The sequence below is a fragment of the Cetorhinus maximus genome, chromosome 20, assembly GCF_964194155.1.
Source record: "Cetorhinus maximus chromosome 20, sCetMax3.hap1.1, whole genome shotgun sequence".
NCBI lineage: Eukaryota > Metazoa > Chordata > Chondrichthyes > Lamniformes > Cetorhinidae > Cetorhinus > Cetorhinus maximus.
Genome location: NC_135898.1, coordinates 1,702,418 through 1,728,471, shown reverse-complemented (window position 1 = coordinate 1,728,471; position 26,054 = coordinate 1,702,418). Strand labels below are relative to the sequence as shown.

The 26,054-nt window shown below is 47.9% G+C and overlaps 1 protein-coding gene across 1 annotated transcript in view; it reads left to right on the top strand.

Moving 5' to 3' along the window:
• LOC144694785 (uncharacterized) overlaps positions 1-26,054 on the top strand; it is a 99,324-nt gene that overhangs the window by 50,553 nt on the left and 22,717 nt on the right. The gene's annotated exons all lie outside the window — the stretch shown is intronic.

Here is a 26,054-nt window from a genome sequence, read left to right as displayed (position 1 = left end):
TACAGTGAGGGGTGTGGGGTATTTCAGAGTGTTACAGAGAAGGGTATGGGATATATCAGAATGTTACAGTGAGGACTGTGGGGTATATCAGAGTGTTACAGTGAGGGGTGTGGGGTATATCGATATGTTACAGTGAGGGGTGTGGTGTATATTAGAGTGTTACAGTGAGGGATGTGGGATATATCAGAGTGTTACAGTGAGGGATGTGGGATATATCAGACTGTTACAGTGAGGGGTGTGGGGTATATCAGCGTGTTACAGTGAGGGGTGTGGGGGATATCAGTGTTACAGTGAGGGGTATGGGGTATATCAGAGTGTTTCAGTGAGGGGTGTGGGGAATATCAGAGTGTTTCAGTGAGGGGTGTGGGGTATATCAGAGTGTTACAGTGAGGGGTGTGGGGTATATCAGTGTTACAGTGAGGGGTGTGGGATATATCAGGGCGTTACAGTGAGGGGTGTGGGGTTATCAGAGCGTTACAGTGAGGGGTGTGGGGTATATCAGAGTGTTACAGTGAGGGGTGTGGGGTATATCAGGGTGTTACAGTGAGTGGTATGGGGTATATCAGAGTGTTACAGTGAGGGGTGTGGGGTACATCAGAGTGTTATAGTGAGGGGTGTGGGATATATCAGAGTGTTACAGTGAGGGGTGTGGGATATATCAGAGTGTTATATTGAGGGGTGTGGGATATATCAGAGTGTTACAGTGAGGGGTGTGGGATATATCAGAGTGTTATAGTGAGGGGTGTGGGATATATCTGGGTGTTACAGTGAGGGGTGTGGGGTGTATCAGACTGTTACAGTGAGCGGTGTGGGGTATATCAGTGTGTTATAGTGAGGGGTGTGGGGTATATCAGAGTGTTCCAGTGAGGAGTGCGGGATATATCAGAGTGTTACAGTGAGGGGTGTGGGGTATATCAGAGTCTTACCGTAAGGTGTTTGGGATTTATTAGAGTGTTTCACTGAGGGGTGTAGGGTGTATCAGAGTGTTACAGTGAGCGGTGGTGTATATCAGAGTGTTACGTTAAGGGGTGTGGGTTATATCAGAGTGTTACAGTGAGGGGTGTGCGATATATGAGAGTGTTACACTGAGGGCTGTGTGATATATCAGAGTGTTACAGTGAGGGGTGTGGGATATATCAGAGTGTTACAGTGAGGGGTGTGGGATATATCAGAGTGTTACAGTGAGGGGTGTGGGGTATATCAGAGTGTTTCAGTGAGGGGTGTGAGTTCTATCAGAGTGTTACAGTGAAGGGTGTGGGATATATCAGAGTGTTACAGTGAGGGGTGTGGGATATATCAGAGTGTTACAGTGAGGGGTGTGGGATATATCAGAGTATTACAGTGAGGGGTGTGGGGTATATCAGAGTGTTACAGTGAAGGGTGTGGGATATATCAGAGTGTTACAGTGAGGGGTGTGGCATATATCAGAGCATTACAGTGAGGGGTGTGGGATATATCAGAGTGTTACAGTGAGGGGTGTGGGGTATATCAGAGTGTTACAGTGAGGGGTGTGGGGTATATCAGAGCATTACAGTGAGGGGTGTGGGATACATCAGTGTGTTACAGTGAGGGGTGTGGGGTATATCAGAGTGTTACAGTGAGGGGTGTGGGGTATATCAGAGAGTTACAGTGAGGGGCGTGGGATATATCAGAGTATTACAGTGAGGGGTGTGGGGTATATCAGAGTGTTACAGTGAGGGGTGTGGTGTATATCAGAGTGTTACAGTGAGGGGTGTGGGGTATATCTGAGTGTTTCTGTGAGGGGTGTGGGGTATATCAGAGTGTTACAGTGAGGGGTGTGGGGTATATCAGAGTGTTACAGTGAGGGGTGTAGGGATATATCAGAGTGTTACAGTGAGGGGTGTAGGGATATATCAGAGTGTTACAGTGAGGGGTGTGGGATATATCCCCGTGTTTCAGTGAGGAGTGTGGGGTATATCCGAGTGTTTCAGTCAGGTGTGTGGGGTATATCAGAGTGTTACAGTGTGGGGTGTGGGATACATCAGAGTGTTACAGTGAGGCGTGTTGGGTATATCAGAGTGTTACAGTGAGGGGTGTGGGTTATATCAGAGTGTTACAGTGAGGGGTGTGGGCTATATTCGAGTGTTACAGTGAGGGGTGTGGTGTATAACCGCATGTTTCAGTGAGGGGTGTGGGATATATCAGAGTGTTACAGTGAGGGGTGTGGGGTATATCTGAGTGTTTCTGTGAGGGGTGTGGGGTATATCTGAGTGTTTCTGTGAGGGGTGTGGGGTATATCAGAGTGTTACAGTGAGGGGTGTAGGGTATATCAGAGTGTTACAGTGAGCCGTGTTGGTTATATCAGAGTGTTACAGTGAGGGGTGTGGGTTATATCAGAGTGTTACAGTGAGGGGTGTGGGCTATATTCGAGTGTTACAGTGAGGGGTGTGGTGTATAACCGCATGTTTCAGTGAGGGGTGTGGGATATATCAGAGTGTTACAGAGATGTTGTGGGGTTTCTCAGAGTGTTACAGTGAGGGGTGTGGGATATGTCAGAGTGTTTCAGTGAGAGGTATGGGTTATATCAGAGTGTTACTGTGAGGGATGTGGGGTATATCAGAGTGTTACAGTGAGGGTTGTGGGGTATATACGAGTGTTACAGTGAGGGGTGTGGGGTATATCAGGGTGGTACAGTGAGGGGTGTGGGGTATATCCGAGTGTTACAGTGAGTGGTGTGGCGTATTTCAGAGTGTTTCAGTGAGGGGTGTGGGGTATATCAAAGTGTTACAGTGAGGCGTTTGGCGTTTATCAGTGTGTTAGTGAGGGTTGTGGGATATATCAGAATGTTACAGTGAGGGGTGTGGGATACATCAGAGTGTTACAGTGATAGGTGTGGGATATATCAGAGTGTTACAGTGAGGGGTGTGGAGTATATCAGAGTGCTACAGTGACGGGTGTGGTGTATATCAGTGTGTTATAGTGAGGGGTGTGGTGTATATCTGAGTGTTACAGTGAGGAGTGTGGGGTATATCAGAGTGTTTCAGTGAGGGGTGTGGGGTATATCCGCGTGTTTCAGTGAGGGGTGTGGGGTATAACCGCGTGTTTCAGTGAGGGATGTGGGGTATATCAGAGTGTTACAGTGAGGGGTGTCGGATATATCAGAGTGTTACACTGAGTGGTGTAGGGTATATCAGAGTGTTACAGTGAGGAGTGTGGTGTATATCAGAGTGTTACAGTGAGGGGTGTGGGATATATCAGAGTGTTACACTGAGGGGTGTAGGGTATATCAGAGTGTTACAGTGAGGAGTGTGGGGTATATCAGAGTGTTACAGTGAGGGGTGTGGGGTTTATCAGTGTGTTAGTGACGATTGTGGGATATATCAGAGTGTTACAGTGAGGGGTGTGGGATATATCAGTGTGTTACAGTGAGGGGTGTGGGATATATCAGTGTGTTACAGTGAGGGGTGTGGGGTATATCAGAGTTTTACATTGAGGGGTGTGCGATATATCAGAGTGTTACAGTGAGGGGTGTGGGATATATCAGAGTGTTACAGTGAGGGTTGTGGGGTATATCCGAGTGTTTCAGTGAGGGTTGTGGGATATATCCGAGTGTTACAGTGAGGGGTGTGGGGTATATCAGAGTGTTACAGTGAGGGGTGTGGGGTAAAGCAGAGTGTTACAGTGAGGGGTGTGTGATATATCAGAGTGTTACAGTGAGGGGTGTGGGGTATATCAGAGTTTTACATTGAGGGGTGTGCGATATATCAGAGTGTTACAGTGAGGGGTGTGGGATATATCAGAGTGTTACAGTGAGGGTTGTGGGGTATATCCGAGTGTTTCAGTGAGGGTTGTGGGATATATCCGAGTGTTACAGTGAGGGGTGTGGGGTATATCAGAGTGTTTCAGTGAGGGGTGTGGGGTAAAGCAGAGTGTTACAGTGAGGGGTGTGGGGTATATCAGAGTGTTACAGTGAGGGGTGTGGGATATATCAGAGTGTTACAGTGAGTGGTGTAGGGTATATCAGAGTGTTTCAGTGAGCGCCGTGGGGTATATCAGAGTGTTACAGTGAGGGGTGTGGTGTATATCTGAGTGTTACAGTGAGGAGTGTGGGGTATATCAGAGTGTTTCAGTGAGGGGTGTGGGGTATATCCGCGTGTTTCAGTGAGGGGTGTTGGGTATAACCGCGTGTGTCAGTGAGGGATGTGGGGTATATCAGAGTGTTACAGTGAGGGGTGGGAGATACATCAGAGTGTTACACTGAGGGGTGTAGGGTTTATCAGAGTGTTACAGTGAGGAGTGTGGTGTATATCAGAGTGTTACAGTGAGGGGTGTGGGTTATATCAGAGTGTTACAGTGAGGGTTGTGGGGTATATCAGAGTGTTACAGTGAGGGGTGTGGGGTATTTCAGAGTGTTACAGTGAGCGGTGTGGGGTATATCAGTGTTACAGTGAGGGGTGTGGGATATATCAGAGTGTTACAGTGAGGGTTGTGGGGTATATCAGAGTGTTACAGTGAGGGGTGTGGGGTATTTCAGAGTGTTACAGTGAGCGGTGTGGGGTATATCAGTGTTACAGTGAGGGGTGTGGGATATATCAGAGTGTTACAGTGAGGGGTGTGGGATATATCAGAGTGTTACAGTGAGGGGTGTGGGGTATTTCAGAGTGTTACAGTGAGCGGTGTGGGGTATATCAGTGTTACAGTGAGGGGTGTGGGATATATCAGAGTGTTACAGTGAGGGGTGTGGGGTATATCAGAGTGTTACAGTGAGCGGTGTGGGGTATATCAGTGTTACAGTGAGGGGTGTGGGATATATCAGAGTGTTATAGTGAGGGGTGTGGGATATATCAGAGTGTTACAGTGAGGGGTGTGGGGTATATCAGAGTGTTACAGTGAGGGGTGTGGGGTATATCAGTGTTACAGTGAGGGGTGTGGGATATATCAGAGTGTTATAGTGAGGGGTGTGGGATATATCAGTGTTACAGTGAGGGTTCTGGGGTATATCCGAGTGTTACAGTGAGGGGTGTGGGATATATCAGAGTGTTACAGTGAGGGGTGTGGGGTATATCAGAGTGTTACAGTGAGGGTTCTGGGGTATATCCGAGTGTTACAGTGAGGGGTGTGGGATATATCAGAGTGTTACAGTGAGGGGTGTGGGGTATATCAGAGTGTTACAGTGAGGGTTCTGGGGTATATCCGAGTGTTACAGTGAGGGGTGTGGGATATATCAGAGTGTTACAGTGAGGGGTGTGGGGTATATCAGAGTGTTACAGTGAGGGGTGTGGGATATATCAGAGTGTTACAGTGAGGGGTGTGGGATATATCAGAGTGTTACAGTGAGGGGTGTGGGGTATATCAGAGTGTTACAGTGAGGGGTGTGGGATATATCAGAGTGTTACAGTGAGGGGTGTGGGGTATATCAGAGTGTTTCAGTGAGGGGTGTGGGGTATATCAGAGTGCTACAGTGAGGGGTGTGGTGTATATCAGTGTGTTACAGTGAGGGGTGTGGGTATATCCGAGTGTTACAGTGAAGGATGTGGTTTATATCAGAGTGTTACTGTGAGGGATGTGGGGTATATCAAATTGTTACAGTGAGGGGGTGTGGGGTTTATCAGTGTGTTAGTGAGGATTGTGGGATATATCAGAGTGTTTCAGTGAGAGGTGCGGGGTATATCAGAGCATTACAGTGAGGGGTGTGGGATACATCAGTGTGTTACAGTGAGGGGTGTGGGGTATATCAGAGTGTTACAGTGAGGGGTGTGGGGTATATCAGAGAGTTACAGTGAGGGGCGTGGGATATATCAGAGTATTACAGTGAGGGGTGTGGGGTAAATCAGAGTGTTACAGTGAGGGGTGTGGTGTATATCAGAGTGTTACAGTGAGGGGTGTGGGGTATATCTGAGTGTTTCTGTGAGGGGTGTGGGGTATATCAGAGTGTTACAGTGAGGGGTGTGGGGTATATCAGAGTGTTACAGTGAGGGGTGTAGGGATATATCAGAGTGTTACAGTGAGGGGTGTAGGGATATATCAGAGTGTTACAGTGAGGAGTGCGGGATATATCAGAGTGTTACAGTGAGGGGTGTGGGGTATATCAGAGTCTTACCGTAAGGTGTGTGGGATTTATTAGAGTGTTTCACTGAGGGGTGTAGGGTGTATCAGAGTGTTACAGTGAGCGGTGGTGTATATCAGAGTGTTACGTTAAGGGGTGTGGGTTATATCAGAGTGTTACAGTGAGGGTTGTGCGATATATGAGAGTGTTACACTGGGGGCTGTGTGATATATCAGAGTGTTACAGTGAGGGGTGTGGGATATATCAGAGTGTTACAGTGAGGGGTGTGGGATATATCAGAGTGTTACAGTGAGGGGTGTGGGGTATATCAGAGTGTTTCAGTGAGGGGTGTGAGTTCTATCAGAGTGTTACAGTGAAGGGTGTGGGATATATCAGAGTGTTACAGTGAGGGGTGTGGGATATATCAGAGTGTTACAGTGAGGGGTGTGGGATATATCAGAGTATTACAGTGAGGGGTGTGGGGTATATCAGAGTGTTACAGTGAAGGGTGTGGGATATATCAGAGTGTTACAGTGAGGGGTGTGGCATATATCAGAGCATTACAGTGAGGGGTGTGGGATATATCAGAGTGTTACAGTGAGGGGTGTGGGGTATATCAGAGTGTTACAGTGAGGGTTGTGGGGTATATCAGAGCATTACAGTGAGGGGTGTGGGATACATCAGTGTGTTACAGTGAGGGGTGTGGGGTATATCAGAGTGTTACAGTGAGGGGTGTGGGGTATATCAGAGAGTTACAGTGAGGGGCGTGGGATATATCAGAGTATTACAGTGAGGGGTGTGGGGTATATCAGAGTGTTACAGTGAGGGGTGTGGGGTATATCAGTGTTACAGTGAGGGGTGTGGGATATATCAGAGCGTTACAGTGAGGGGTGTGGGGTTATCAGAGCGTTACAGTGAGGGGTGTGGGGTATATCAGAGTGTTACAGTGAGGGGTGTGGGGTATATCAGGGTGTTACAGTGAGTGGTATGGGGTATATCAGAGTGTTACAGTGAGGGGTGTGGGGTACATCAGAGTGTTATAGTGAGGGGTGTGGGATATATCAGAGTGTTACAGTGAGGGGTGTGGGATATATCAGAGTGTTATATTGAGGGGTGTGGGATATATCAGAGTGTTACAGTGAGGGGTGTGGGTTATATCAGAGTGTTACAGTGAGGGTTGTGGGGTATATCAGAGTGTTACAGTGAGGGGTGTGGGGTATTTCAGAGTGTTACAGTGAGCGGTGTGGGGTATATCAGTGTTACAGTGAGGGGTGTGGGATATATCAGAGTGTTACAGTGAGGGGTGTGGGATATATCAGAGTGTTACAGTGAGGGGTGTGGGGTATTTCAGAGTGTTACAGTGAGCGGTGTGGGATATATCAGAGTGTTATAGTGAGGGGTGTGGGATATATCAGAGTGTTACAGTGAGGGGTGTGGGGTATATCAGAGTGTTACAGTGAGCGGTGTGGGGTATATCAGTTTTACAGTGAGGGGTGTGGGATATATCAGAGTGTTATAGTGAGGGGTGTGGGATATATCAGAGTGTTACAGTGAGGGGTGTGGGGTATATCAGAGTGTTACAGTGAGGGGTGTGGGGTATATCAGTGTTACAGTGAGGGGTGTGGGATATATCAGAGTGTTATAGTGAGGGGTGTGGGATATATCAGTGTTACAGTGAGGGTTCTGGGGTATATCCGAGTGTTACAGTGAGGGGTGTGGGATATATCAGAGTGTTACAGTGAGGGGTGTGGGGTATATCAGAGTGTTACAGTGAGGGTTCTGGGGTATATCCGAGTGTTACAGTGAGGGGTGTGGGATATATCAGAGTGTTACAGTGAGGGGTGTGGGGTATATCAGAGTGTTACAGTGAGGGTTCTGGGGTATATCCGAGTGTTACAGTGAGGGGTGTGGGATATATCAGAGTGTTACAGTGAGGGGTGTGGGGTATATCAGAGTGTTACAGTGAGGGGTGTGGGATATATCAGAGTGTTACAGTGAGGGGTGTGGGATATATCAGAGTGTTACAGTGAGGGGTGTGGGGTATATCAGAGTGTTACAGTGAGGGGTGTGGGATATATCAGAGTGTTACAGTGAGGGGTGTGGGGTATATCAGAGTGTTTCAGTGAGGGGTGTGGGGTATATCAGAGTGCTACAGTGAGGGGTGTGGTGTATATCAGTGTGTTACAGTGAGGGGTGTGGGTATATCCGAGTGTTACAGTGAAGGATGTGGTTTATATCAGAGTGTTACTGTGAGGGATGTGGGGTATATCAAAGTGTTACAGTGAGGGGGTGTGGGGTTTATCAGTGTGTTAGTGAGGATTGTGGGATATATCAGAGTGTTTCAGTGAGAGGTGCGGGGTATATCAGAGCATTACAGTGAGGGGTGTGGGATACATCAGTGTGTTACAGTGAGGGGTGTGGGGTATATCAGAGTGTTACAGTGAGGGGTGTGGGGTATATCAGAGAGTTACAGTGAGGGGCGTGGGATATATCAGAGTATTACAGTGAGGGGTGTGGGGTATATCAGAGTGTTACAGTGAGGGGTGTGGTGTATATCAGAGTGTTACAGTGAGGGGTGTGGGGTATATCTGAGTGTTTCTGTGAGGGGTGTGGGGTATATCAGAGTGTTACAGTGAGGGGTGTGGGGTATATCAGAGTGTTACAGTGAGGGGTGTAGGGATATATCAGAGTGTTACAGTGAGGGGTGTAGGGATATATCAGAGTGTTACAGTGAGGAGTGCGGGATATATCAGAGTGTTACAGTGAGGGGTGTGGGGTATATCAGAGTCTTACCGTAAGGTGTGTGGGATTTATTAGAGTGTTTCACTGAGGGGTGTAGGGTGTATCAGAGTGTTACAGTGAGCGGTGGTGTATATCAGAGTGTTACGTTAAGGGGTGTGGGTTATATCAGAGTGTTACAGTGAGGGGTGTGCGATATATGAGAGTGTTACACTGAGGGCTGTGTGATATATCAGAGTGTTACAGTGAGGGGTGTGGGATATATCAGAGTGTTACAGTGAGGGGTGTGGGATATATCAGAGTGTTACAGTGAGGGGTGTGGGGTATATCAGAGTGTTTCAGTGAGGGGTGTGAGTTCTATCAGAGTGTTACAGTGAAGGGTGTGGGATATATCAGAGTGTTACAGTGAGGGGTGTGGGATATATCAGAGTGTTACAGTGAGGGGTGTGGGATATATCAGAGTATTACAGTGAGGGGTGTGGGGTATATCAGAGTGTTACAGTGAAGGGTGTGGGATATATCAGAGTGTTACAGTGAGGGGTGTGGCATATATCAGAGCATTACAGTGAGGGGTGTGGGATATATCAGAGTGTTACAGTGAGGGGTGTGGGGTATATCAGAGTGTTACAGTGAGGGGTGTGGGGTATATCAGAGCATTACAGTGAGGGGTGTGGGATACATCAGTGTGTTACAGTGAGGGGTGTGGGGTATATCAGAGTGTTACAGTGAGGGGTGTGGGGTATATCAGAGAGTTACAGTGAGGGGCGTGGGATATATCAGAGTATTACAGTGAGGGGTGTGGGGTATATCAGAGTGTTACAGTGAGGGGTGTGGGGTATATCAGTGTTACAGTGAGGGGTGTGGGATATATCAGAGCGTTACAGTGAGGGGTGTGGGGTTATCAGAGCGTTACAGTGAGGGGTGTGGGGTATATCAGAGTGTTACAGTGAGGGGTGTGGGGTATATCAGGGTGTTACAGTGAGTGGTATGGGGTATATCAGAGTGTTACAGTGAGGGGTGTGGGGTACATCAGAGTGTTATAGTGAGGGGTGTGGGATATATCAGAGTGTTACAGTGAGGGGTGTGGGATATATCAGAGTGTTATATTGAGGGGTGTGGGATATATCAGAGTGTTACAGTGAGGGGTGTGGGATATATCAGAGTGTTATAGTGAGGGGTGTGGGATATATCTGGGTGTTACAGTGAGGGGTGTGGGGTGTATCAGACTGTTACAGTGAGCGGTGTGGGGTATATCAGTGTGTTATAGTGAGGGGTGTGGGGTATATCAGAGTGTTCCAGTGAGGAGTGCGGGATATATCAGAGTGTTACAGTGAGGGGTGTGGGGTATATCAGAGTCTTACCGTAAGGTGTGTGGGATTTATTAGAGTGTTTCACTGAGGGGTGTAGGGTGTATCAGAGTGTTACAGTGAGCGGTGGTGTATATCAGAGTGTTACGTTAAGGGGTGTGGGTTATATCAGAGTGTTACAGTGAGGTGTGTGCGATATATGAGAGTGTTACACTGAGGGCTGTGTGATATATCAGAGTGTTACAGTGAGGGGTGTGGGATATATCAGAGTGTTACAGTGAGGGGTGTGGGATATATCAGAGTGTTACAGTGAAGGGTGTGGGGTATATCAGAGTGTTTCAGTGAGGGGTGTGAGTTCTATCAGAGTGTTACAGTGAAGGGTGTGGGATATATCAGAGTGTTACAGTGAGGGGTGTGGGATATATCAGAGTGTTACAGTGAGGGGTGTGGCATATATCAGAGTGTTACAGTGAAGGGTGTGGGATATATCAGAGTGTTACAGTGAGGGGTGTGGCATATATCAGAGCATTACAGTGAGGGGTGTGGGATATATCAGAGTGTTACAGTGAGGGGTGTGGGGTATATCAGAGTGTTACAGTGAGGGGTGTGGGGTATATCAGAGCATTACAGTGAGGGGTGTGGGATACATCAGTGTGTTACAGTGAGGGGTGTGGGGTATATCAGAGTGTTACAGTGAGGGGTGTGGGGTATATCAGAGAGTTACAGTGAGGGGCGTGGGATATATCAGAGTATTACAGTGAGGGGTGTGGGGTATATCAGAGTGTTACAGTGAGGGGTGTGGTGTATATCAGAGTGTTACAGTGAGGGGTGTGGGGTATATCTGAGTGTTTCTGTGAGGGGTGTGGGGTATATCAGAGTGTTACAGTGAGGGGTGTGGGGTATATCAGAGTGTTACAGTGAGGGGTGTAGGGATATATCAGAGTGTTACAGTGAGGGGTGTAGGGATATATCAGAGTGTTACAGTGAGGGGTGTGGGGTATATCCCCGTGTTTCAGTGAGGAGTGTGGGGTATATCCGAGTGTTTCAGTCAGGTGTGTGGGGTATATCAGAGTGTTACAGTGTGGGGTGTGGGATACATCAGAGTGTTACAGTGAGGCGTGTTGGGTATATCAGAGTGTTACAGTGAGGGGTGTGGGTTATATCAGAGTGTTACAGTGAGGGGTGTGGGCTATATTCGAGTGTTACAGTGAGGGGTGTGGTGTATAACCGCATGTTTCAGTGAGGGGTGTGGGATATATCAGAGTGTTACAGTGAGGGGTGTGGGGTATATCTGAGTGTTTCTGTGAGGGGTGTGGGGTATATCTGAGTGTTTCTGTGAGGGGTGTGGGGTATATCAGAGTGTTACAGTGAGGGGTGTAGGGTATATCAGAGTGTTACAGTGAGCCGTGTTGGTTATATCAGAGTGTTACAGTGAGGGGTGTGGGTTATATCAGAGTGTTACAGTGAGGGGTGTGGGCTATATTCGAGTGTTACAGTGAGGGGTGTGGTGTATAACCGCATGTTTCAGTGAGGGGTGTGGGATATATCAGAGTGTTACAGTGATGGGTGTGGGGTTTCTCAGAGTGTTACAGTGAGGGGTGTGGGATATGTCAGAGTGTTTCAGTGAGAGGTATGGGTTATATCAGAGTGTTACTGTGAGGGATGTGGGGTATATCAGAGTGTTACAGTGAGGGTTGTGGGGTATATACGAGTGTTACAGTGAGGGGTGTGGGGTATATCAGGGTGGTACAGTGAGGGGTGTGGGGTATATCCGAGTGTTACAGTGAGTGGTGTGGCGTATTTCAGAGTGTTTCAGTGAGGGGTGTGGGGTATATCAAAGTGTTACAGTGAGGCGTTTGGCGTTTATCAGTGTGTTAGTGAGCGTTGTGGGATATATCAGAATGTTACAGTGAGGGGTGTGGGATACATCAGAGTGTTACAGTGATAGGTGTGGGATATATCAGAGTGTTACAGTGAGGGGTGTGGAGTATATCAGAGTGCTACAGTGACGGGTGTGGTGTATATCAGTGTGTTATAGTGAGGGGTGTGGTGTATATCTGAGTGTTACAGTGAGGAGTGTGGGGTATATCAGAGTGTTTCAGTGAGGGGTGTGGGGTATATCCGCGTGTTTCAGTGAGGGGTGTGGGGTATAACCGCGTGTTTCAGTGAGGGATGTGGGGTATATCAGAGTGTTACAGTGAGGGGTGTGGGATATATCAGAGTGTTACACTGAGGGGTGTAGGGTATATCAGAGTGTTACAGTGAGGAGTGTGGTGTATATCAGAGTGTTACAGTGATGGGTGTGGGATATATCAGAGTGTTACACTGAGGGGTGTAGGGTATATCAGAGTGTTACAGTGAGGAGTGTGGTGTATATCCGAGTGTTACAGTGAGGGGTGTGGGGTTTATCAGTGTGTTAGTGACGATTGTGGGATATATCAGAGTGTTACAGTGAGGGGTGTGGGATATATCAGTGTGTAACAGTGAGGGGTGTGGGATATATCAGTGTGTTACAGTGAGGGGTGTGGGGTATATCAGAGTTTTACATTGAGGGGTGTGCGATATATCAGAGTGTTACAGTGAGGGGTGTGGGATATATCAGAGTGTTACAGTGAGGGTTGTGGGGTATATCCGAGTGTTTCAGTGAGGGTTGTGGGATATATCCGAGTGTTACAGTGAGGGGTGTGGGGTATATCAGAGTGTTACAGTGAGTGGTGTGGGGTATATCAGAGTGTTTCAGTGAGGGGTGTGGGGTAAAGCAGAGTGTTACAGTGAGGGGTGTGGGGTATATCAGAGTGTTACAGTGAGGGGTGTGGGATATATCAGAGTGTTACAGTGAGTGGTGTAGGGTATATCAGAGTGTTTCAGTGAGCGCCGTGGGGTATATCAGAGTGTTACAGTGAGGGGTGTGGTGTATATCTGAGTGTTACAGTGAGGAGTGTGGGGTATATCAGAGTGTTTCAGTGAGGGGTGTGGGGTATATCCGCGTGTTTCAGTGAGGGGTGTTGGGTATAACCGCGTGTGTCAGTGAGGGATGTGGGGTATATCAGAGTGTTACAGTGAGGGGTGGGAGATACATCAGAGTGTTACACTGAGGGGTGTAGGGTTTATCAGAGTGTTACAGTGAGGAGTGTGGTGTATATCAGAGTGTTACAGTGAGGGGTGTGGGTTATATCAGAGTGTTACAGTGAGGGTTGTGGGGTATATCAGAGTGTTACAGTGAGGGGTGTGGGGTATTTCAGAGTGTTACAGTGAGCGGTGTGGGGCATATCAGTGTTACAGTGAGGGGTGTGGGATATATCAGAGTGTTATAGTGAGGGGTGTGGGATATATCAGAGTGTTACAGTGAGGGGTGTGGGGTATATCAGTGTTACAGTGAGGGGTGTGGGATATATCAGAGTGTTATAGTGAGGGGTGTGGGATATATCAGACTGTTACAGTGAGGGTTCTGGGGTATATCCGAGTGTTACAGTGAGGGGTGTGGGGTATATCAGTGTGTTACAGTGAGGGGTGTGGGGTATATCAGAGTGTTACAGTGAGGGGTGTGGGATATATCAGAGTGTTACAGTGAGGGGTGTGGGGTATATCAGAGTGTTTCAGTGAGGGGTGTGGGGTATATCAGAGTGCTACAGTGAGGGGTGTGGTGTATATCAGTGTGTTACAGTGAGGGGTGTGGGTATATCCGAGTGTTACAGTGAAGGATGTGGTTTATATCAGAGTGTTACTGTGAGGGATGTGGGGTATATCAAAGTGTTACAGTGAGGGGGTGTGGGGTTTATCAGTGTGTTAGTGAGGATTGTGGGATATATCAGAGTGTTTCAGTGAGAGGTGCGGGGTATATCAGAGCATTACAGTGAGGGGTGTGGGATACATCAGTGTGTTACAGTGAGGGGTGTGGGGTATATCAGAGTGTTACAGTGAGGGGTGTGGGGTATATCAGAGAGTTACAGTGAGGGGCGTGGGATATATCAGAGTATTACAGTGAGGGGTGTGGGGTATATCAGAGTGTTACAGTGAGGGGTGTGGTGTATATCAGAGTGTTACAGTGAGGGGTGTGGGGTATATCTGAGTGTTTCTGTGAGGGGTGTGGGGTATATCAGAGTGTTACAGTGAGGGGTGTGGGGTATATCAGAGTGTTACAGTGAGGGGTGTAGGGATATATCAGAGTGTTACAGTGAGGGGTGTAGGGATATATCAGAGTGTTACAGTGAGGGGTGTGGGGTATATCCCCGTGTTTCAGTGAGGAGTGTGGGGTATATCCGAGTGTTTCAGTCAGGTGTGTGGGGTATATCAGAGTGTTACAGTGTGGGGTGTGGGATACATCAGAGTGTTACAGTGAGGCGTGTTGGGTATATCAGAGTGTTACAGTGAGGGGTGTGGGTTATATCAGAGTGTTACAGTGAGGGGTGTGGGCTATATTCGAGTGTTACAGTGAGGGGTGTGGTGTATAACCGCATGTTTCAGTGAGGGGTGTGGGATATATCAGAGTGTTACAGTGAGCGGTGTGGGGTATATCTGAGTGTTTCTGTGAGGGGTGTGGGGTATATCTGAGTGTTTCTGTGAGGGGTGTGGGGTATATCAGAGTGTTACAGTGAGGGGTGTAGGGTATATCAGAGTGTTACAGTGAGCCGTGTTGGGTATATCAGAGTGTTACAGTGAGGGGTGTGGGTTATATCAGAGTGTTACAGTGAGGGGTGTGGGCTATATTCGAGTGTTACAGTGAGGGGTGTGGTGTATAACCGCATGTTTCAGTGAGGGGTGTGGGATATATCAGAGTGTTACAGTGATGGGTGTGGGGTTTATCAGAGTGTTACAGTGAGGGGTGTGGGATATGTCAGAGTGTTTCAGTGAGAGGTATGGGTTATATCAGAGTGTTACTGTGAGGGATGTGGGGTATATCAGAGTGTTACAGTGAGGGTTGTGGGGTATATACGAGTGTTACAGTGAGGGGTGTGGGGTATATCAGGGTGGTACAGTGAGGGGTGTGGGGTATATCCGAGTGTTACAGTGAGTGGTGTGGCGTATTTCAGAGTGTTTCAGTGAGGGGTGTGGGGTATATCAAAGTGTTACAGTGAGGCGTTTGGCGTTTATCAGTGTGTTAGTGAGGGTTGTGGGATATATCAGAATGTTACAGTGAGGGGTGTGGGATACATCAGAGTGTTACAGTGATAGGTGTGGGATATATCAGAGTGTTACAGTGAGGGGTGTGGGGTATATCAGAGTGCTACAGTGACGGGTGTGGTGTATATCAGTGTGTTATAGTGAGGGGTGTGGTGTATATCTGAGTGTTACAGTGAGGGGTGTGGAGTATATCAGAGTGCTACAGTGACGGGTGTGGTGTATATCAGTGTGTTATAGTGAGGGGTGTGGTGTATATCTGAGTGTTACAGTGAGGGATGTGGGGTATATCAGAGTGTTTCAGTGAGGGGTGTGGGGTATATCCGCGTGTTTCAGTGAGGGGTGTGGGGTATAACCGCGTGTTTCAGTGAGGGATGTGGGGTATATCAGAGTGTTACAGTGAGGGGTGTGGGATATATCAGAGTGTTACACTGAGGGGTGTAGGGTATATCAGAGTGTTACAGTGAGGAGTGTGGTGTATATCAGAGTGTTACAGTGAGGGGTGTGGGGTTTATCAGTGTGTTAGTGACGATTGTGGGATATATCAGAGTGTTATAGTGAGGGGTGTGGGATATATCAGTGTGTTACAGTGAGGGGTGTGGGATATATCAGTGTGTTACAGTGAGGGGTGTGGGGTATATCAGAGTTTTACATTAAGGGGTGTGCGATATATCAGAGTGTTACAGTGAGGGGTGTGGGATATATCAGAGTGTTACAGTGAGGGTTGTGGGGTATATCCGAGTGTTTCAGTGAGGGTTGTGGGATATATCCGAGTGTTACAGTGAGGGGTGTGGGGTATATCAGAGTGTTACAGTGAGTGGTGTGGGGTATATCAGAGTGTTTCAGTGAGGGGTGTGGGGTAAAGCAGAGTGTTACAGTGAGGGGTGTGGGGTATATCAGAGTGTTACAGTGAGGGGTGTGGGATATATCAGAGTGTTACAGTGAGTGGTGTAGGGTATATCAGAGTGTTTCAGTGAGCGCCGTGGGGTATATCAGAGTGTTACAGTGAGGGGTGTGGTGTATATCTGAGTGTTACAGTGAGGAGTGTGGGGTATATCAGAGTGTTTCAGTGAGGGGTGTGGGGTATATCCGCGTGTTTCAGTGAGGGGTGTTGGGTATAACCGCGTGTGTCAGTGAGGGATGTGGGGTATATCAGAGTGTTACAGTGAGGGGTGGGAGATACATCAGAGTGTTACACTGAGGGGTGTAGGGTTTATCAGAGTGTTACAGTGAGGAGTGTGGTGTATATCAGAGTGTTACAGTGAGGGGTGTGGGTTATATCAGAGTGTTACAGTGAGGGTTGTGGGGTATATCAGAGTGTTACAGTGAGGGGTGTGGGGTATTTCAGAGTGTTACAGTGAGCGGTGTGGGGTATATCAGTGTTACAGTGAGGGGTGTGGGATATATCAGAGTGTTATAGTGAGGGGTGTGGGATATATCAGAGTGTTACAGTGAGGGGTGTGGGGTATATCAGTGTTACAGTGAGGGGTGTGGGATATATCAGAGTGTTATAGTGAGGGGTGTGGGATATATCAGACTGTTACAGTGAGGGTTCTGGGGTATATCCGAGTGTTACAGTGAGGGGTGTTGGGTATTTCAGAGTGTTACAGTGAGGGGTGTGGGGTATATCAGAGTGTTACAGTGAGGGGTGTGGGGTATATCAGAGTGTTACAGTGAGGGGTGTGGGGTATATCAGAGTGTTACAGTGAGGGGTGTGGGGTATATCAGAGTGTTACAGTGAGGGGTGTGGGGTATATCAGAGTGTTACAGTGAGGGGTGTGGGATATATCAGAGTGTTACAGTGAGGGGTGTGGGGTATATCAGAGTGTTTCAGTGAGGGGTGTGGGGTATATCAGAGTGCTACAGTGAGGGGTGTGGTGTATATCAGTGTGTTACAGTGAGGGGTGTGGGTATATCCGAGTGTTACAGTGAAGGATGTGGTTTATATCAGAGTGTTACTGTGAGGGATGTGGGGTATATCAAAGTGTTACAGTGAGGGGGTGTGGGGTTTATCAGTGTGTTAGTGAGGATTGTGGGATATATCAGAGTGTTTCAGTGAGAGGTGCGGGGTATATCAGAGCATTACAGTGAGGGGTGTGGGATACATCAGTGTGTTACAGTGAGGGGTGTGGGGTATATCAGAGTGTTACAGTGAGGGGTGTGGGGTATATCAGAGAGTTACAGTGAGGGGCGTGGGATATATCAGAGTATTACAGTGAGGGGTGTGGGGTATATCAGAGTGTTACAGTGAGGGGTGTGGTGTATATCAGAGTGTTACAGTGAGGGGTGTGGGGTATATCTGAGTGTTTCTGTGAGGGGTGTGGGGTATATCAGAGTGTTACAGTGAGGGGTGTGGGGTATATCAGAGTGTTACAGTGAGGGGTGTAGGGATATATCAGAGTGTTACAGTGAGGGGTGTAGGGATATATCAGAGTGTTACAGTGAGGGGTGTGGGGTATATCCCCGTGTTTCAGTGAGGAGTGTGGGGTATATCCGAGTGTTTCAGTCAGGTGTGTGGGGTATATCAGAGTGTTACAGTGTGGGGTGTGGGATACATCAGAGTGTTACAGTGAGGCGTGTTGGGTATATCAGAGTGTTACAGTGAGGGGTGTGGGTTATATCAGAGTGTTACAGTGAGGGGTGTGGGCTATATTCGAGTGTTACAGTGAGGGGTGTGGTGTATAACCGCATGTTTCAGTGAGGGGTGTGGGATATATCAGAGTGTTACAGTGAGCGGTGTGGGGTATATCTGAGTGTTTCTGTGAGGGGTGTGGGGTATATCTGAGTGTTTCTGTGAGGGGTGTGGGGTATATCAGAGTGTTACAGTGAGGGGTGTAGGGTATATCAGAGTGTTACAGTGAGCCGTGTTGGGTATATCAGAGTGTTACAGTGAGGGGTGTGGGTTATATCAGAGTGTTACAGTGAGGGGTGTGGGCTATATTCGAGTGTTACAGTGAGGGGTGTGGTGTATAACCGCATGTTTCAGTGAGGGGTGTGGGATATATCAGAGTGTTACAGTGATGGGTGTGGGGTTTATCAGAGTGTTACAGTGAGGGGTGTGGGATATGTCAGAGTGTTTCAGTGAGAGGTATGGGTTATATCAGAGTGTTACTGTGAGGGATGTGGGGTATATCAGAGTGTTACAGTGAGGGTTGTGGGGTATATACGAGTGTTACAGTGAGGGGTGTGGGGTATATCAGGGTGGTACAGTGAGGGGTGTGGGGTATATCCGAGTGTTACAGTGAGTGGTGTGGCGTATTTCAGAGTGTTTCAGTGAGGGGTGTGGGGTATATCAAAGTGTTACAGTGAGGCGTTTGGCGTTTATCAGTGTGTTAGTGAGGGTTGTGGGATATATCAGAATGTTACAGTGAGGGGTGTGGGATACATCAGAGTGTTACAGTGATAGGTGTGGGATATATCAGAGTGTTACAGTGAGGGGTGTGGGGTATATCAGAGTGCTACAGTGACGGGTGTGGTGTATATCAGTGTGTTATAGTGAGGGGTGTGGTGTATATCTGAGTGTTACAGTGAGGAGTGTGGGGTATATCAGAGTGTTTCAGTGAGGGGTGTGGGGTATATCCGCGTGTTTCAGTGAGGGGTGTGGGGTATAACCGCGTGTTTCAGTGAGGGATGTGGGGTATATCAGAGTGTTACAGTGAGGGGTGTGGGATATATCAGAGTGTTACACTGAGGGGTGTAGGGTATATCAGAGTGTTACAGTGAGGAGTGTGGTGTATATCAGAGTGTTACAGTGAGGGGTGTGGGGTTTATCAGTGTGTTAGTGACGATTGTGGGATATATCAGAGTGTTACAGTGAGGGGTGTGGGATATATCAGTGTGTTACAGTGAGGGGTGTGGGGTATATCAGAGTTTTACATTGAGGGGTGTGCGATATATCAGAGTGTTACAGTGAGGGGTGTGGGATATATCAGAGTGTTACAGTGAGGGTTGTGGGGTATATCCGAGTGTTTCAGTGAGGGTTGTGGGATATATCCGAGTGTTACAGTGAGGGGTGTGGGGTATATCAGAGTGTTACAGTGAGTGGTGTGGGGTATATCAGAGTGTTTCAGTGAGGGGTGTGGGGTAAAGCAGAGTGTTACAGTGAGGGGTGTGGGGTATATCAGAGTGTTACAGTGAGGGGTGTGGCATATATCAGAGTGTTACAGTGAGTGGTGTAGGGTATATCAGAGTGTTTCAGTGAGCGCCGTGGGGTATATCAGAGTGTTACAGTGAGGGGTGTGGTGTATATCTGAGTGTTACAGTGAGGAGTGTGGGGTATATCAGAGTGTTTCAGTGAGGGGTGTGGGGTATATCCGCGTGTTTCAGTGAGGGGTGTTGGGTATAACCGCGTGTGTCAGTGAGGGATGTGGGGTATATCAGAGTGTTACAGTGAGTGGTGGGAGATACATCAGAGTGTTACACTGAGGGGTGTAGGGTTTATCAGAGTGTTACAGTGAGGAGTGTGGTGTATATCAGAGTGTTACAGTGAGAGGTGTGGGTTATATCAGAGTGTTACAGTGAGGGTTGTGGGGTATATCAGAGTGTTACAGTGAGGGGTGTGGGGTATTTCAGAGTGTTACAGTGAGCGGTGTGGGATATATCAGAGTGTTACAGTGAGGGGTGTGGGGTATATCAGTGTTACAGTGAGGGGTGTGGGATATATCAGACTGTTACAGTGAGGGTTCTGGGGTATATCCGAGTGTTACAGTGAGGGGTGTTGGGTATTTCAGAGTGTTACAGTGAGGGGTGTGGGGTATATCAGTGTGTTACAGTGAGGGGTGTGGGGTATATCAGAGTGTTACAGTGAGGGGTGTGGGATATATCAGAGTGTTAGAGTGAGGGGTGTGGGGTATTTCAGAGTGTTACAGTGAGGGGTGTGGGGTATATCAGTGTGTTACAGTGAGGGGTGTGGGGTATATCAGAGTGTTACAGTGAGGGGTGTGGGATATATCAGAGTGCTACAGTGAGGGGTGTGGGGTATATCAGAGTGTTTCAGTGAGGGGTGTTGGGTATATCAGAGTGCTACAGTGAGGGGTGTGGTGTATATCAGTGTGTTACAGTGAGGGGTGTGGGTATATCCGAGTGTTACAGTGAAGGATGTGGTTTATATCAGAGTGTTACTGTGAGGGATGTGGGGTATATCAGAGTGTTTCACTGAGGGGTATGGGATATATCAGCGTGTTACAGTGAGGGGTGTGGGGTATATCAAAGTGTTACAGTGAGGGGGTGTGGGGTTTATCAGTGTGTTAGTGAGGATTGTGGGATATATCAGAGTGTTTCAGTGAGAGGTGCGGGGTATATCAGAGTGTTACAGTGAGGGGTGTGGTGTAAATCAGAGTGTTACAGTGAGGGTTGTGGGATATATCAGAGTGTTACACTGAGGGGTGTAGGGTATATCAGAGTGTTACAGTGAGGGGTGTGGGATATATCAGAGTGTTTCAGTGAGGGGTGTGGGGTATATCAGAGTGTTACACTGAGGGGTGTGGGATATATCAGAGTGTTACAGTGAGGGGTGTGGGGTATATCAGAGTGTTAGAGTGAGGGGTGTGGGATATATCAGAGTGTTACAGTGAGGGGTGTGGGATATATCAGAGTGTTTCAGTGAGCATTGTGGGGTATATCAGAGTGTTACAGTGAGGGTTCTGGGGTATATCCGCGTGTTACAGTGCGGGGTGTGGGGTATTTCAGAGTGTTACAGTGAGGGGTGTGGGGTATATCAGACTGTTACAGTGAGGGTTGTGGGGTATATCAGAGTGTTACAGTGAGGGGTGTGGGATATATCAGAGTGTTACAGTGAGGGGTGTGGGCTATATCAGAGTGTTACAGTGAGGGGTGTGGGGTATATCAGACTGTTACAGTGAGGGGTGTGGGGTATATCAGACTGTTACAGTGAGGGGTGTGGGCTATATCAGAGTGTTACAGTGAGGGGTGTGGGATATATCAGAATGTTACAGTGAGGGGTCTGGGGTATATCTGAGTGTTACAGTGAGGGGTCTGGGGTATATCAGAGTGTTACAGTGAGGGGTCTGGGGTATATCAGAGTGTTACAGTGAGGGGTGTGGGATATATCAGAATGTTACAGTGAGGGGTCTGGGGTATATCAGAGTGTTACAGTGAGGGGTCTGGGGTATATCAGAGTGCTACAGTGAGGGGTGTGGGGTATATCAGAGTGTTACAGTGAGGGGTGTGGGATATATCAGAGTGTTACAGTGAGGGGTCTGGGGTATATCAGAGTGCTACAGTGAGGGGTGTGGGGTATATCAGAGTGTTACAGTGAGGGGTGTGGGGTATATCAGCGTGTTTCAGTGAGGGGTGTGGGGTATAACCGCGTGTTTCAGTGAGGGGTGTGGGGTATATCAGAATGTGGCGGGGTAATAAGTGAGGACATGGGGTCCCTATCATGTTTCTGGGAGGGAGAGGAAGGTGTGAGGGCGGATGCGCGGGAGATAGGTAAGACACGGTTGTGGGCCCTGTCAACCACCGTGGGTGGAAAACCTCGGTTTAAGAAGAAGGAAGACATGTCAGAGGAACTGTTTTAGAAAGTGGCATCATCAGAACAGATGCGACGGAGGCGAAGGAACTGAGAGAAACGGATGGAGTCCTTACAGGAAGCGGGGTGTGAGGAGCTGTAGTCGAGGTAGCTGTGGGAGTCGGTAGGCTTGTAATGGATATTGGTGGTCAGTCTATCACCAGAAATTGAGACAGAGAGGTCAAGGAAGGGAAGGGAAGTGTCGGAGATGGACCATGTGAAAATAATGGAGGGGTGGAAATTGGAAGTAAAATTAATAAATTTTCCAGGTCCCGACAAGAGCATAAAGCAGCACCGAAGTAATCATCGATGTACCGGAGAAAGAGTTGTGGGAGGGGGCCGGAGTAGGACTGGAACAAGGAATGTTCCACATACCCCATAAAGAGACAGGCATAGCTGGGGCCCATGCGGGTACCCATAGCCACACCTTTTATTTGGAGGAAGTGAGAGGAGTTAAAGGAGAAATTGTTCAGTGTGAGAACAAGTTCAGCCAGACGGAGGAGAGTAGTGGTGGATGGGGATTGTTCGGGCCTCTGTTCAAGTAAGAAGCTAAGGGCCCTCAGACCATCCTGGTGGGGGATGGAGGTGTAGAGGGATTGGACGTCCATCGTGAAGAGGGGGCGGTTCGGGCCAGGGAACTGGAAATTGTTGATGTGATATAAGGTGTCAGAGGAATCACGGATATAGGTGGGAAGGGACTGGACAAGGGGAGAGAGAATGGAGTCAAGATAGCAAGAAATGAGTTCCTAGGGGCAGGAACAGGCTGACACGATCGGTCTGCCAGGACAGTTCTGTTTGTGGATTTTGGGTAGGAGGTAGAAGCAGGCCGTCCGAGGTTGGGCGACTATCAGGTTGGAAGCTGTGGGAGGAAGATCTCCAGAGGAGATGAGGTCAGTGACAGTCCTTGAAACAATGGCTTGATGTTCAGTGTTGGGGTCATGGTCCAGGGGGAGGTAGGAGGAAGTGTCTGCGAGTTGACGCTCGGCCTCTGTGAGGTAGAGGTCAGTGCACCAGACAACAACAGTACCACCCTGGAAAAGTAAAACAGAATATTATTTAAATGGAGGGAGACCGCAAAATGCTGCGACACAGAGAGATCCAGATGTCCTTGTTCATGATAGACAAAAAGTTAGCATGGAGGTACAGTAAATGATTCAGAAGGGAAATGGAATGTTGCAAGGGAAACAGAATATCAAAGTAGGGAAGTGTTGCTTCAGTTACACAGGGCCTGAGTGAGAGCACTCCTGTGCACAGTTTTGATCTACTCACTTGAAGTGAGGGTGGGGGATATACTTGATTTGGAAGCAGTTCAGAGAAGGTTCGCTTGGCTGATTCCTGGGATGAAGGGGTTGTCTTTTGAGGGAAGGTTGAGCAGGTTGGCCCCATACTCATTGGATTTTGGAAGAATGAGAGGTGACCTTATTAAAACATAAGATTCTGAAGGGGCTTGATAGGGTGGGTGCTGGGATGATGCTTCTTCTTATGGGAGAGACTAGAACAAAGGGGCACAGTTTTAATAAGTTTCCCATTTAAGATGGAGATTAGGAGGAATTTTTGCCTTAGAGAGTTGTTACACTTCGGAATCCTCATTCCCAGGGAGGGATGGAGGCTGGGTCATTGAATATGTTCAAGGCTGAGTTGGCATGTTTTTGATAGACAAGGGAGTCAAACTTTATGGGGAGCAGGCAGGAAAGTGGAGTTAAGGCCACAGTCAATCAGCCATGATCTGATTGAATGGCGAAAGAGGATTGAGGGGCCGAGTGGCCTACTCTTGCTCCTATTTCTTATAATTTATGACCTTCGAATGAGTTGTTTGAAAATTTGCAAATGAGCTTTGGTTTTCTCAAGTTCACCTAACTTCCCAATTCCACCCCTTCCCCTCAATTTAAAAAGCATGTGCCCTGCAGAAACTCTCTACAAGGGTTCAGCACATCCATAATCCTGCTGCCAAATGGGACATTGGTCAAGCCAGCAATACTTCAAAGTCTGCAGCTCGCTCTGGACAGAGAATCGTCGCTGTGTTGCCAATGTGTTGATCACTGAGGGAATAATGATAGAAGATGTAAATAAAGGTGCATGGTTGAATGCGAGAGTGAGCCAGCACAGACTGGCCATAAGTGGGAACAAATAGGGGGCAATGTCCAGTGCATCAGGAGGAGTTTGCGCTCCCTCATAGACACAGATACCTGGTCCTCTTGGCCGGCCAGGAGCCAGTGTTAACATTCAACTGCTTGAACCTTGCGGAGAGATACAGTGATTTGTAGAGTGTAGAGTCTGGACTCCAACTGTACTGTATGCCCTGGAGGGAGAGCGGCAGCTTTGAGGTCCTGAGGCCTAAACTGAAACTTCGTTGCACCACCCCTCCCCTACTCCACTGTGACCTTGTCATAAGGAGATGTCATCAGAAATAAGCTGAAATCTCAGCCTGACCCTCAATGACATTGATTCTAAAGTCCACTTCTTATTTGTTCACTCCAACCCCAAGGGTGATCACCTCTGTCGCTGCTGCTGTGCAGTACTATTTAATGATTTTTTAAAAAAAATTCATTCAGCTTTACATGGATGATACCAGAATTGAAAGGTTTTTCTTTCAAGGGATGTGGGTGTTGCTGGCTGGGCCAGTATTTGTTGTTTATCCCTCATTACCTTGAGAAGGTGGTGGTGAGCTGCCTTCTTGAACCGCTGCAGTCCATGTGGTGTAGATACACCCACAGTGATGTTAGGGAGGGAGCTCCAGGATTTTGACCCAGTGACAGTGAAGGGACGGCCGATATATTTCCAAGTCAGGATGGTGAGTGGCTATGGTGTGTGGATGCTTCTATCGGGAAAGGCTGAACAGGCTGAGGTTTCTCTCTCTGAGAAAGAGAATTCTGAGAGGGTTTGATAGAACAGATGTTGAGATGTTTCCACTTGTAGGGGAGACTTAAGCTAAAGGCCCTAAGATACTAATGAATAAATCCAAGAGGGAATTTGACAGAGAGCGGTGAGAACGTGGAACTCGCTACCACAGGGAGTGGTTGGAATGAATTGTGTCGATACATTGCAGGGGAATAAGGATAAACATATGAGGCAGAAAGGGATAGAAGGAAATGTTTGATCAGGTGAGATGAAGAGGGTTGGGAAGAGGCTCAGATGGAGCATTAACACCGACATGGACTGGTTGGTCAGAATGGCCTCTTCCTGTGCTTTAAAATGTAGTATAAAGGGTTAATAGCTATAACTCTGATAGCTAACATACATCAGCAGTGATGTCAGATCACATGTTACTGGAACTCAGAGAGATATGGTTCTGGAAGGAGATTCATGCTTATCCATCCTGTGCATAGTTATACGTAATTAATAAATGTCGCCAAGTTCCTGGATACCTTGTTTCCAGGCGTCTGTGTTAACTGGGACCATTTATGATAAGTACAATGTAATTCTCGGTTTGTGGCATCACTGGCAAGACCAGCATTTATTCCCTATCCTGTAAAGCCCTGAGATTGTGCTTCTGAGCTTTCTCAATCAGTTTGATATGACTGAGTGTCTTGCTGGGCCATTTGAGAGGGGCAGCTAAGTGTCATCCATGTTCGTGTGGGACTGGAGTCACATAAAGGCCCAGACAAGACAGGGGCGAGGACCACAGCGTATTAGTGAGCCAGCTAGGTTTTACAACAATGCTGGAGTTTTACTGATTCTCAAACTCCCACAGCGGGACTTAAACTTTTGTCCTCTGGATGAATGGTTCAGGCCTCCGCATTAATGATCCAGGAACACAATCACTGTCATTGCTGTGCCTCCCTGGGTTAGATTGCTAATTCATCCCATTTTAAATTCAGCACCCTTACAAGATCAGAACCAGTGCTGAATGCTAAAAACTCATTGTAGACATGAGAGAGTGAGAGAGGTCGAGTGAGGGGCTGAGAGAATGAGACTGAGAGAAAGAGAGCGTCAGCCAGAAGCAGAGTGAGGGAGAGAGAAGCATGGAACCAAAATGGGAGAGAGAAGAATGGGCAGAAAGGAGACCTCGTGAGATCCAGGAATGAGGAAATCTCCTTGGTGTAAAGAATCAGGAATTTGCAGGTCAGGCAATGGAATGCAGACAGGCTCATTAATATGCAGGACAAGCTGATTAGTATGCTGGACACGTCCTAGAAATGGCTGAGGTTTCTTCGCTTCTTTATGTGAGAGAATGGCCTGACAATGTTCGGCTCTGAAGGATAAGCTCTGTTCAGCAACAGCTGATAATGGGCTTGTTTCTGTCCAGCCTGGGAGCTGTGTGGGAGCAGAGGGATTTAAGGGTTCGAGAACATTATTAAAAGCAGCCCCTTGAGTGAAAGAGCTGGTTCACTATTGGCTTTCAGCCTGAGGTACA